Genomic DNA, 14,426 nt, shown 5'->3' with positions numbered 1-14,426 from the left:
CAAGTTGGCTCCATTAATTTTAATGGAACTAAGCTGCAATACCACAGAAAAACTGAGGACAAGTGTCACGATCCCGGCTGGTAGGAGGTGGATTCTCTGTGCCAGAGAGGGATTGGCGAGGACCGTGCTAGTGGACCGGTTCTAAGTCACTACTGGTTTTCACCAGAGCCCGCCGCAAAGCGGGATGGTCTTGCTGCGGCGGTAGTGACCAGGTCGTATCCACTAGCAACGGCTCAACCTCTCTGACTGCTGAAGATAGGCGCGGTACAAGGGAGTAGACAGAAGCAAGGTCGGACGTAGCAGAAGGTCGGGGCAGGCAGCAAGGATCGTAGTCAGGGGCAACGGCAGGAGGTCTGGAACACGGGCTAGGAACAAACAAGGGAACGCTTTCACTAGGCACAAGGGCATCAAGATCCGGCAAGGGAGTGCAGGGGAAGTGAGGTATAAGTAGGGAGTGCACAGGTGGAAACTAATCAAGGTAATTGGAAGATTGGACCAGGCACCATCATTGGTGCACTGGCCCTTTAAATCGCAGAGACCCGGCGCGCGCGCGCCCTAGGGAGCGGGGCCGCGCCCGCCGGGACAGGACCGACGGAGAGCGAGTCAGGTACGGGAGCCGGGGTGCACATCGCGAGCGGGCGCCACCCGCATCGCGAATCGCATCCCGGCTGGAGGCGGTACCGCAGCGCACCCGGTCAGGAGATCTGACCGGGGCGCTGCAGCAACGAGGATGAGGCGAGCGCTCCGGGGAGGAACGGGGACCCGGAGCGCTCGGCGTAACAGTACCCCCCCCCTTGGGTCTCCCCCTCTTCTTGGGTCCAAAGAACCTGAGGAACAAAAACTCAATTCTTTCGTGATGAGGTCCGATGCACATTAGGAGGGGTTCCGTGCGGTAACGCACGGCACAGTCCAAACTTTCATTGTTAACACAATTGATGTAGAGGGGTCTGGCGAGACTGGTCACAGGGATGTTGAACCTGTTGATAAGAGAGGCCAAAAAAAAATTTCCTGCAGATCCGGAATCCAAGAAGGCCATAGTAGAGAAGGAGAAGGTAGAGGCAGATATCCGCACAGGCACAGTAAGGCGTGGAGAAGCAGAGTTGACATCAAGAACTGTGTCACCTTTGTGCGGAGTCAGCGTACGTCTTTCCAGGCGGGGAGGACGGATAGGACAATCCTTCAGGAAGTGTTCGGTACCGGCATAGTACAGGCAAAGATTCTCCATGCGGTGTCGTGTCCTCTCTTGAGGTGTCAAGCGAGACCGGTCAACTTGCATAGCCTCCACGGCGGGAGGCACAGGAACGGTTTGCAGAGGGCCAGAGGAGAGAGGAGCCGGGGAGAAAAAACGCCTCGTGCGAACAAAGTCCATATCCAGGCGGAGCTCCAGACGCCATCCGGAAAAACGCATGTCAATGCGAGTGGCAAGATGAATGAGTTCATGTAGGTTAGCAGGAGTTTCTCGTGCGGCCAGAACATCTTTAATGTTGCTGGATAGGCCTTTTTTAAAGGTCGCGCAGAGAGCCTCACTATTCCAGGACAACTCGGAAGCAAGAGCACGGAACTGAATGGCGTACTCGCCAACGGAAGAAACACCCTGGGCCAGGTTCAGCAGGGCAGTCTCGGCAGAAGAAGCTCGGGCAGGCTCCTCGAAGACACCACGGACCTCAGCGAAGAAGGACTGGACTGTGGCTGTGGCAGGATCATTGCGGTCCCAGAGTGGTGTGGCCCCAGACAAGGCCTTTCCAGAAAGGAGACCACGGCAGAGTCTAGAGTCCTCATCAAATTTGTCCGGCAGGGACAAGCAGGGGTTAGGAGCGGCCGGTTGCTGCGGAGGAGTTGCAGGAGCCAGCGGAGGAGATGGTTGTTGCAGCTGCTGTGTCTGTGACTGAAGTTGCTGTATCTGCGGCAGCAGCTGCTGTATCTGTGACTGAAGTTGCAGTGTCACGGTGGTCAAGTATGCCAGCTGGTGATTTCGTTGGGCAATCTGTCGGGCTTGCTGGGCGACCAGTCGGGCAGTGTGGGGAGGTCGGCGACAACTGGCAGAGGAACTTCAGCGGAATCCATGGCCGGATCTACTGTCACGATCCCGGCTGGTAGGAGGTGGATTCTCTGTGCCAGAGAGGGATTGGCGAGGACCGTGCTAGTGGACCGGTTCTAAGTCACTACTGGTTTTCACCAGAGCCCGCCGCAAAGCGGGATGGTCTTGCTGCGGCGGTAGTGACCAGGTCGTATCCACTAGCAACGGCTCAACCTCTCTGACTGCTGAAGATAGGCGCGGTACAAGGGAGTAGACAGAAGCAAGGTCGGACGTAGCAGAAGGTCGGGGCAGGCAGCAAGGATCGTAGTCAGGGGCAACGGCAGGAGGTCTGGAACACGGGCTAGGAACAAACAAGGGAACGCTTTCACTAGGCACAAGAGCATCAAGATCCGGCAAGGGAGTGCAGGGGAAGTGAGGTATAAGTAGGGAGTGCACAGGTGGAAACTAATCAAGGTAATTGGAAGATTGGACCAGGCACCATCATTGGTGCACTGGCCCTTTAAATCGCAGAGACCCGGCGCGCGCGCGCCCTAGGGAGCGGGGCCGCGCCCGCCGGGACAGGACCGACGGAGAACGAGTCAGGTACGGGAGCCGGGGTGCGCATCGCGAGCGGGCGCCACCCGCATCGCGAATCGCATCCCGGCTGGAGGCGGTACCGCAGCGCACCCGGTCAGGAGATCTGACCGGGGCGCTGCAGCAACGAGGATGAGGCGAGCGCTCCGGGGAGGAACGGGGACCCGGAGCGCTCGGCGTAACAACAAGAGTGGCGCCGTTTCTGGAAGAAAGCATGTATATTTCTTTCTTATCCTGAATCACCTCCTTAAATCAGTATTGAAATGAATAAACTCACTGAGGCATTGGGTTACATGAGGTCTATTGTTAGGGGAGTGGGGAGATAGCTGGAGGTAGAGAGACACAGGGAGAAGTTCCAGAAGCTTGTAGTGATATGTCACCTCAGTGCTGGATTCACAGCTTAAACTGCTCAGTACTGCTGTATAATATTCTCCATGCTACTTCTGCTTCTAGGCATGTGCTATAAAAATATAGAGAAGCAAAATGTAATCTTCTTTGCTGTGCAGTGTATGGGAGGCATCATAGCAGTTATTTTCCATCTGCTGGCTCAGGGACAACTAAAAATTAGAAATGGAGCCTGAATTTGGGGAAACTGGTAAAAAATAGTGTTCAGAAATAATGCTGCTCCTTGTCTATACACATATGGCAGCTGTAATTTCCATTTAAATTTTTTCCATTTTAGGCCCTGTTCAGACTTTTGTTTTTATGTATGAACTGTTTTCTGTGCTATTCCCTCTGGCTAGGGTATAGTTAATGCTATTAGCCAATGGGAACTCGGGTGGGGCTATGTAAACCCAAGCTCTGCTGAACTCTGGGCTGGTTATTAATTTTACCTTTGCTATGTCTGTTTTTCTGAGTTTTAACCATGGTTGTTTTCTGTTTATGATATTGACTTTAGTCTGCTTGGTTTTATGTACAGTACAGACCAAAAGTTTGGAAACACCTTCTCATTCAGAGTTTTCTTTATTTTCATGACTATGGAAATTGTAGATTCACACTGAAGGCATCAAAACTATGAATTAACACAAGTGGAATTATATACATAACAAAAAAGTGTAAAACAACTGAAAATATGTCATATTCTAGGTTCTTCAAAGTAGCCACCTTTTGCTTTGATTACTGCTTTGCACACTCATTCTCTTGATGAGCTTCAAGAGGTAGTTACCTGAAATAGTCTTCCAACAGTCTTGAAGGAGTTCCCAGAGATGCTTAGCACTTGTTGGCCCTTTTTGCCTTCACTCTGCAGTCCAGCTCACCCCAAACCATCTCGATTGGGTTCAGGTCCGGTGACTGTGGAGGCCAGGTCATCTGGCGCAGCACCCCATCACTCTCCTTCTTGGTCAAATAGCCCTTACACAGCCTGGAGGTGTGTTTGGGGTCATTGTCCTGTTGAAAAATAAATGATGGTCCAACTAAATGCAAACCGGATGAAATATCATGCCACTGCAAGATGCTGTGGTAGACATGCTGGTTCAGTATGCCTTCAATTTTGAATAAATCCCCAACAGTGTCACCAGCAAAGCGCCCCCACACCATCACACCTCCTCCTCCTCCACACCAGCACACCTGTGAAGTGAAAACCATTTCAGGTGACTACCTCTTGAAGCTCAACAAGAGAATGCCAAGAGTGTGCAAAGCAGTAATCAAAGCAAAAGGTAGCAACTTTGAAGAACCTAGAATATGACATATTTTCAGTTGTTTCACACTTTTTTGTTATGTATATATGTTATGTGTTAATTCATAGTTTTGATGCATTCAGTGTGAATCTACAATTTTCATAGTCATGAAAATAAAGAAAACTGAAACTTTTGGTCTGTAATGTACATCTGTCGGCTTTTAGTACCTTGTCATATCTTAATCTGTGTTCACACTGTTTGTCTTGCTTGTACCCATGCTCTGTATTTAGTATTCCGATTTAGAGTCCTGACCCGTATTCCTCCATGTTATGGAGTTTGGTTTTGTATTATTCCTGTTTGGTATCCTGACCTGTATTCCGTCATGTATTGGAGTTTAGCTTTTGTGGAGTCTGTTTAGACTCATCCTGTTCTCAGTCTAGTATTCCGTGTATTATATTTCTGTTTCCTTCTAGGCTAGTATCCTGATCGCATGGTGGAGTGTGCCCGCTGGCTTGTAGTCTATTTGGCATTGGTATTGATGTCCCTCCATGTTTGGAGCGGGGAGTCTAGTTTGTTCTTTGTTTAGTGTCCAGTGTGAACAGTGTTCTGTTTCCTGACCTGTTTAGTGTTTTACATTCAGTTTATCTGTTCATCCCCTTCATCTCCCGGTTTCTGCTGTATACTTATTCCATATCAAGTCTTGTTCATTTATTCATATCTGCTGTTTATCTTAATTCCGATTTCTAAACTGTATGCTAGTACACTGTATTCTGCCCTGTTTGTATATTTATATCCTGTCTGGTTTATCCGGTTGTTTTCCCATTATGTTTTTGACCTGTCCCCGACTATGTACAGTATTATTTTTGTACCTTTACGCCCATTGCACTTTAGCGCAGGGAGGGACCGGCTCCAAGTTTTCGATCTGCTGTTTTGCGGCAGATGGGCAAGTAGGCAGGGAGAGTGTTTCTAGGGACAGCTTAGGGATCACTCTCCCTGTCCACCCCCTGTCATGACAGCAGCATATTCTGAAAAGTCACCTGAAACAATGCTGAAAGCGCACTTTAATAAACAGAACGTAGGAAAGAGTCAAAAGACAGCTTGTGCATGCGATGTATAAAGAAATGAGGTTGCTACATTTCTTTTCTATGGTTACACTCTTGTATAGATAGAAAAAAAACCTGCACTCACATGCTGATTGTTCTTTTTTTGTTTTTTTCATAGCAGAGTACACCAAGTACAGGATGCATGCCGGCCTATTCCAAAACCCTTACCACTTTTCCAAAAAGAGTTGAGACAGTTACAATGGCTTCCTTTAGTACTTGGTGTTTATTTATATAAATATATAAAAAAAAAATACAGAAGATTATCAAGTAGCTTGTGTGTGCCAGGATTTCTTTTACCATTTTACAGGATTTGCTGCTCCATGTGCACCATGCTGGGAGGGACAGATTGCTAAATATTCTTGGATTTGTATCATACTCCTACAGTGGGGTTCAAATGTTTGGGCACCCCAGGTAAAATAAAAATTATTAATGTGCATAAAGAAGCCAATGAAAGATGGAAAAATCTCCAAAAGGCATCAAATTACAGATTAGATATTCTTATAATATGTCAACAAAAGTTAGATTTTATTTCCATCATTTACATTTTTAAAATAGCAGAAAACAAAAAAATGGCATCTGCAAAAGTTTGTCAAAGATACCTAGCTGGCTACAAAAAGCGTTTACAAGCTGTGATACTTGCCAAAGGGGGCAGTACAAGATATTAACTCTGCAGGGTGCCCAAAGTTTTGCAGATGCCATTTTTTTGTTTTCTGTTATTTTGAAAGTGTAAATGATGGAAATAAAATCTAACTTTTGTTGACATATTATAAGAATGTCTAATCTGTAATTTGATGCCTTTTGGAGATTTTTCCATCTTTCCTTGGCTTCTTTATGCACATTAATAAAATTTTTTACCTGGGGTGCCCAAACTTTTGATCCCCACTGTATATAGTGCGATGTTAAGGCCTGTCAAGGGGTACACCGCCGGCTACTATACATTGAATGTGAACCAAAAATTGTCAGTATCACCATATGTGTAGCACTCATGAATCAGTAGATGTACCCATGAATCAGTAAGTTAGTTTGGTTCAGGGTCTAAATTGTTTTGGGTCTTGAGTTTTAAGGTCATATCTGGAGTCTAATGTTATTTTGGGTCTGGTCTGGGGTCTGAATTAATTGTGGTTTCTGCCCCAGGGGTCTATATTACATTTGGTGTCTAGTTAATTTTAAGGTTTTGGGTGTGAATTTACATTGCAGCTGGGTTTGGAGTCTGGTCTGGATCTAAATTTAAGCTACATGATAGCTTAAGGGTTATATCAAGATTTAAAGGATACATGATAAGTAGCATATCAGTGGGGGTTTGACTACTGGGAACCGACCTGATCACAAGAACATAGATTATTTGTTCCCCATGTGAGTCATGCACGCATGCTCGGACCTCTCTCTATTCACTCTCTATGGCATTTACCAACTTCCCAACAGCTAGGCTCAGTTCCTTGGTTATGTGATAGCCTGGGGGAGTAGGGTATGGGGAGCGTAGCTGTGCTGTAATTAAAGGGTGTTTGTTAACCCTTGCTATTCATGACACCAGGTTGAAGGCTCCTCAGTAACACTTGTCCTACCACCACCCTTCCCAAGGGAGATAGGGAGGTATAAAATAATAGATTGTCCACAACCGGAGAGTTTTCTGAAACAGGATTAACTTTTACTGAAGAATTTCTGCAAGCTTCAATAACAGAACAGTCTCTAAGCATAACAACTGCTTTCCTTGGAGATTGACAAAGGTTGGGACTTTAGCATTTAGAGTCTTTTAGTATTGTACGCTGTTCCACTGAAATTAGGGGTTTAGTTGCGGTCCAGTAGTCACGCTAGCATTAGCGGGGATTTAGATTTGAACTCATGGTTTTGGTTCAGCTGAGGCCGGCAGGTTTCTTAGGCCTAGAGTGTCTTTGAAAGTTGCGCAGAACCGTCCTGTTAGTCTGGCACCCACGAGAGCAGCAACCCAAGAGAGTGATAATTGAACGAAGCTCCCTTATCTGGGCAGGGGCTGGACTAACGCTAATTGGTTCAAACGGATGTCAATCACCATTACAAAGACTTGTGGGTAACACATGACCCAAGGACCTCCAAAGGTCCTCCAACATACCATAGAGGTTATCAGCATGGTCACATGACCGAAGGTCCTGCCACGCTAAACAAAGGTAAGCACTATACATTACCATAAAATATATATAATTATAAAATATATACATGTATTATCATTAGAGAATTAGACTTGAGGAGAGGCACCTAGGGGCTGTCCCACCTGAGAAACCCTACCTGAACGTAGGTACTCTGACTTTGGGGACCTCTACACTAGGTACGGTATGCAATACGGTACCAGGACACCCCAGTTACGTTTGGAAGTCCCATAGTCCCATACACAATGCTATTTTTGTGATAAATCAGACCCCCAGCGGTTAGCTAGTAATCACCTACCTTTTGGATAGGTGATACCTTTTGACCTTTAAAATAGTGCTATACATACTTGCTTCGGTGGAGAGGACCCCAGTGTCACCACAATAAACCGATTTCCCATTTTAATATGGGCAGGTCATGTCCAGGCCAATTTATCATTACAATGGGTATAGTCATCAGTCCTATAAAGGACCTTAACATGTATAGCTTGGAAGAAAGAAGAGACAGAGGGAATATGATAGAGACTTTTAAATACATAAAGGGAATCAACACGGTAAAGGTGGAGAGCATATTTAAAAGAAGAAAAACTACCACAAGAGGACATAGTTTTAAATTAAAGGGGCAAAGGTTTAAAAGTAATATCAGGAAGTATTACTTTACTGCGAGAGTAGTGGATGCATGGAATAGCCTTCCTGCAGAAGTGGTCGCTGCAAATACAGTGAAGGAGTTTAAGCATGAATGGGATAAGCATAAGGCTATCCTTCATATAAGATAGGGCCCGGGACTATTGATAGGATTCAGATTATTGGGCAGACAAGATGGGCCAAATGGTTCTTATCTGCAGACACATTCTATGTTTCTATATGTATCATTCATCTTAATAGCAGTGAGAAATCCGCAGTAACCTGCATTATCCTATGGCTGTTAAAAATGGCCACCTTCTAACATCATGAATTTATGTAAATATTACAAGACTGATGGGAATTTAATAGACTAAAGACTTATATTTTCTACCTCTCAATAACTGTCCCTGGGACATATTAGATAAGTTCAGCAGCTGAAGTGTCTTTGTATAAAACACAATTATATTTCTGTCCCACAGCAATGCATTTGCTTATACAAGGTCATTTCTCCTCGCAGAAGCAGATAAAAGCTTATGAGTGATTGATCTTTGTTAGACTTTTGTTCATAGATTCATAACGGTGTCATTATTTTTCAATATATACCATAGGATACATTATAATGAACATTCAGCGTGTAGAACAAGGCAAAGACAAGACAGAGGCTCCTTCCTGGAATCAGCAAAGGCAGAAAAGCGTTGTGGCATTAAATTCTAGTATACCGCTCGCTACTGAAAGCAGCATATAGGGGATAAATACCTAAGGTCACAACTCTATACCTAACATTCTAAACTTCTTAAACAAAGTAAACTTTGTTGCAAAAAGAAAATAGTGTTGGCACTAACCCCATTTAAAGATGTAGCTTTTATTTCTTCTTAAAAAACATGCCCGTCAGTCGGGAAGAAACAACTCCAGCCAGAGCCAATAAAGGGACAGCCTGTTTCACAAATTCCCCACCTCTTCTGGCCCGAAGGCCAAAAGAAGCGGGATATCTATGAAACAGGCTGTCGCTTTAAAGTTGGCTGACGCTTTGAAATGGGTAAGCCTTGAAACAGGCTGTCGCTTTAAAGTTGGCTAAGGCTTTAAGCGGGGAAGCCTTGAAACTGGCTGTCACTTTAAAGTTGGATAACCCCTTTAAATAAAGCTATTGGGAAACTTCTACTCCAGCTCATGTCTGTGTCATGAGTTGACAAAGTTTAGTTCATAGTAACATACAGCAAACAACATACACCCAACCACCCATTAAAATAAAAGGGACGGGGGGGGGGGGGAGGAATAGGGGGACACTGTAGGGCAACCAACAGTTCTGTGGGTAATATTTTTGTATATGAATATTTCCCTTCTGAATGTTTTCTGAGTGGAAGGACTTATCCTGGTGTGATATATGAGCCGTCTCACCTCCCTTTTGCTCCTGCAGCTACATCCCCCTCCTGCCTGACCTCAAGTTACTGTTTTACATTAGATGGATTTGGAGGGGTTAATGAGGAAGTTCCCAAACATTTACAGAGCTTGCAGGCAGGAAAGGGGATCAGTCTTTTTCTTATATCTAGGTGCTTTATGAAAAAATAAATCTCTGGAATTTCTGTTGCCGCAGTGAAGCCAAGACAGCCGCCACCAATAAACATGTGATACATTACCAAACCCAAACAGTCTGTCAAAAGGCGAAACATGGCTGCAGACGCATACATTGCCATTTATGTGGCCACGTGGTACATCCTAACCAAATCAGGCCTTTGTGCTTATTAAAATTATTATTGCGATATTGTATCTTTTCAGCAAATTCTCTTTCAATGGCAGCCATTGTTTCTAGAGGAAGCCACATTAAAGGGGTACTCCAGGATTTTTTTAATGTGATTATTGCCCCAATATTTATTTTTAACAGCATACAAAATTACTCAGGTTTCGGAGTTTACGAGGTTGCAGTGCGTCGTGACATGACATCACTAGTCAGGTGTCAAGAGACGTTACATCACTAGTCAGGTGACCAGAGGGAGCCTGTCCTGCTTCAATGGGTGGAGCGACTGCTGGGTGGGAGAGAGATCTTTTTTCAACAGCTGGAGGCTCCCTGGTTAGAAAACATTGGTCTTTTGAATGGAATGCAACTCATTCGTGTTTCAATGGGTGGGGGGGCGGAAATGTGTAGGAAGGAGGAAAGTGACCTCACACTTACAAACTATGAAACTATGGGACTTGTAGTTTGAGAATGGAATCCAACAGGTAATAACCAGTTCTGGCAGGTACGTACTAAAATCATCTTATGGTGGATAGCCCCTTTAAATGGGTACTCCGCTGCACAGCGTTTGGAACAAACTGTTCCGAACAATGTAGTCGGGAGCTTGTGACATCATAGCCCCACCCCCTCATGACATCACGCCCCCTCAATGCAAGTCTATGGGAGGGGGCGTGACAGCCGTCACGCCCCCTACCATAGACTTGCATTGCGGGGGCGGAACTTGACATCATGAGGGGGCAGGGCTATGACGTCACGAGCTCCCGTTGTAGGCTCCAGCATTCAGAACAGTTTGTTCCAAACGCTGAGCAGCGGAGTACCCTTATAAGCTTCACATTTATTAGAGGGACTTTCAGTTCAGGCTGAGAAAGTGGGGGGTCCTGTGCCATTAGAGGTCACCTCCTTGTTGCTTCCCTTCCCCTTGTAAGAAAATGCAGCGGCATCCCCCCCTGATAGGTACCACTAATAGGTACACTAAGGCTAAACTTTCCAACCATATTACACTTCATGTATCAGTAAAAGTAACTGAAGTTGGAGTTTAGTATTCTTTTTCTCTTCAGTTTTGTTATTTTTGTTGAAATTTCATGACAGTAAGATCCATATAATGCCGCTGTCTCCACAAGGTCATTTCTGATGGCGAGAACAGATGAAAGCTTACATGTGACTGATCTTTCTAATGTCCTGTTCATACATTTCCATCTGCGCCATTATTCTTCATTAGATCACCTAGGACATATTATAAACTACATTCAGATTTAATAAAAATGCAACATGTAGAAAAGTGAAGATGTGACCATGAACTGACAGGCTCGCCCAGGATAGAGCGCGCAATATGAATTAGGTCAATAAAGAATAATAGAGGGAGGTAAATGAGACTGCGGGTCTGAGAGAGCAATGATGTAGGGAAATGGATGGTGCGTATTATTATTTATAGCATCTGTGGGGCTGATAAAGATGGGAAAATAACACCGTAATTAAAGCAGATGTCTAGATGTAGCCCTAAACATTATGTTATGTAACTCTAACATAACTACACTGGTCAAAAAAATAAAGGGAACACGAAGATAACACATCCTAGATCTGAATGAATGAACTAATCGTATGAAATACTTTCGTCTTTACATAGTTGAATGTGCTGACAACCAAATCACACAAAAATTATCAATGGAAATCAAATTTATCAACCCATGGAGGTCTGGAGTCACACTCAAAATCAAAGTGGAAAACTCCACTACAGGCTGATCCAACTTTATGTAATGTCCTTAAAACAAGTAAAAATTAGGCTCAGTAGTGTGTGAGGCCTCCACGTGCCCGTATGACCTCCCTACAATGCCTGGGCATGCTCCTGATGAGGTGGCTCCTGGACAGTCTGTGGTGTAATGTGGCGTTGGTGGATGGAGCGAGACATGATGTCCCAGATATGCGCAATCGGATTCAGGTCTGGGGAACGGGTGGACCAGTCCATAGCATCAATGCCTTCCTCTTGCAGGAACTGCTGACACACTCCAGCCACATGAGGTCTAGCAATGTCTTGCATTAGGAGGAACCCAGGGCCAACCGCACCAGCATATGTTCTCACAAGGGGTCAGAGGATCTCATCTTGGTACCTAAGGGCAGTCAGGCTACCTCTGGCAAGCACATGGAGGGCTGTGCGGCCCCCCAAAGAAATGCCACCCCACACCATTACTGACCCACCGCCAAAGCGGTCATGCAGGAGGATGTTGCAGGCACCAGAACGTTCTCCAGACTCTGTCATGTCTGTCACATGTGCTCAGTGTGAACCTGCTTTCATCTGTGAAGAGCACAGGGCGCCAGGGGTGAACTTGCCAATCTTGGTGTTCTCTGGCAAATGCCAAACGTCCTGCACGGTGTTGGGCTGTAAGCACAACCCCCACCTGTGGACGTCGGGCCCTCATACCACTCTCATGGAGTTTGTTTCTGACCCTTTGAGTGGAGACATGCACATTTGTGACCTGCTGGATGTAATTTTGCAGGGCTCTGGCAGTGCTCCTCCTGCTCCTCCTTGCACAAAGGTGGAGGTAGCGGTCCTGCTGCTGGGTTGTTGCCCTCCTACGGCCTCCTCCATGTCTCCTGATGTACTGGCCTGTCTTCTGGTAGCGCCTCCGTACTCTGGACACTACGCTGACAGACACAGCACACCTTCTTGCCACAGCTCACATTGATGTGCCATCCTGGATGAGCTGCACTACCTGAGCCACTTGTGTGGGTTGTAGACTCCATCTCATGCTACCACTAGAGTGAAAGCACTGCCAACATTCAAAATTGACCAAAACAACTTCAGCCAGGAAGCATTGGAACTGAGAAGTGGTCTGTGGTCACCACCTGCAGAACCACTTCTTTATTGGGAGTGTCTTGCTAATTGCCTATAATGTCCACCTCTTGTCTGTTCCATTTGCACAACTGCATGTGAAATTGATTGTCAATCAGTGTTGCTTCCTGAGTGGACAGTGTGATTTCACAGAAGTGTGATTGACTATGAGTTACATTGTGTTGTTTAAGTGTTCCCTTAATTTTTTTGAGCAGTGTACTTACTTACCTACTATATATAGTCTTTAGTGTTCCCTGAATTTAATTTCTGTTCTGCTGCAAATCAGAGGCTCCAGCCTAGTCGTATTATGTGAGGATTGAGAAATAAACAAAAATCCACTTCCTGCATCAACAAAGGCCCAGGTGGGTGCTCTATCTGCCTCAATGCTTTACATTGCAGCCCTGCTTGATGAGATTAGATGCTGTGTAACAGTAGACATGTGCAATTCATTTCGTAACGAAAAAAAAATTACTAAATCCCGAAAAAGCATACGAATATACAGGTAACAAATGCATTCGTTAACTAACGCATAACAAATATGCATGTTAACGAACAACGAATGCATTCGTTATCAGTATCCCGAATGTCGGGGCCATGCATCAACTGCTATCCGGCAGCGCATAATGCTTAAGCTGCTGCCGGATAGCAGTTGAAGCAGCCCGGGCAGGTTCACTCACCTTTCCGCGCTTCTCCGGGCCTTCCTCCGATGGGTCCTGGGCTGGTCCGGGGCCTTCATACGGGTCTTCCTCTGACGTCGTCATGACGCCATCGCGCACGCCGTCCCGTCATCCAATAGGAACGGCGTGCGGCAGCGACGTGATGACGTCGCTACGGAGGCCCAGTAAGGCCTTACGGCAGACAACGGAGGACCGGAGAAGACCAGGAGAGCCCAGCGGCAGGCCCGGACTGGCCTACTGGGATACCGGGATCTATCCCGGTGGGCCACTGGGCCTGGGGCCGCTTTGGGGCCGGATTAACGTAGGGGCTCCAGGCCCCTACATGAAATTAGGACCAGCGGGCTGCACAGGCGACCGCATAGGCCGCCTGCAGGCCCGGCTCTATAACTAGGCGGACCAAGCGCCCACTTAAGGGCGGCCAGGTCCGCAGTCCGGGGGGGGGACTGAAAATTTGCTGCCCGCTCCGGTCTGTGTCCGCCCGCTCTGTCTGCCACCCTGTCCATCCCTGGGAGCGCAGGGGAGTCACGTGCGATGTCACGTGCGACGTCACGTGCAGCGTCATTCCCCCTGCGTCTTCACGCCACCGTAAAGCTTGGAGCCCAGAACTGCTGCTGAATGCGGGACGGATCTGCGTGTGATTAAGGTAAGACTGAGGAGAGGGGGGGTGTTGTATATGTATTATTGATATGGGGGGGGGGCTGGGGGTGACGAACAAGGAGGAAGGGGTGTATAATTATGATTGATGGGGGGAGGCTGGGGGATTAGGACCAAGGATGAGGGGGTTGGGGGGTTAGGACCAAGGATGAGGGGGGGTGTATATTTATGATTAATGGGGGGGAGGCTGGGTGGTTAGGACCAAGGATGAGGGGGGGGTGTATATTTATGATTAATGGGGGGGAGGCTGGGTGGTTAGGACCAAGGATGAGGGGGGTGGTGTATATTTATGATTAATGGGGGGGAGGCTGGGTGGTAAGGACCAAGGATGAGGGGGGTGTATATTTATGATTGATGGGGGGTTAGGACCAAGGATGAGGGGGTTGGGGGGTTAGGACCAAGGATGAGGGGGGGGTGTATATTTATGATTGATGGGGGGGTTAGGACCAAGGATGAGGGGTGGTATAT

The 14,426-nt window shown here is 46.6% G+C and overlaps 1 protein-coding gene across 1 annotated transcript in view; it reads left to right on the top strand.

The window, feature by feature from the left end:
- The window catches only part of CNGB3 (cyclic nucleotide gated channel subunit beta 3), a 385,692-nt gene extending 380,109 nt beyond the window's left edge, over positions 1-5,583 (top strand). Inside the window, exon 20 of the mRNA XM_056522291.1 lies at positions 5,452-5,583. The gene's annotated coding sequence lies outside the window, so the exon portion shown is untranslated. The remainder of the gene's footprint in view (positions 1-5,451) is intronic.
- Positions 5,584-14,426: the final 8,843 nt, after the last annotated feature.

The sequence above is a fragment of the Hyla sarda genome, chromosome 5 (genome assembly GCF_029499605.1).
Source record: "Hyla sarda isolate aHylSar1 chromosome 5, aHylSar1.hap1, whole genome shotgun sequence".
Lineage (NCBI taxonomy): Eukaryota > Metazoa > Chordata > Amphibia > Anura > Hylidae > Hyla > Hyla sarda.
This window is presented reverse-complemented; position numbering and strand designations above follow the sequence as displayed.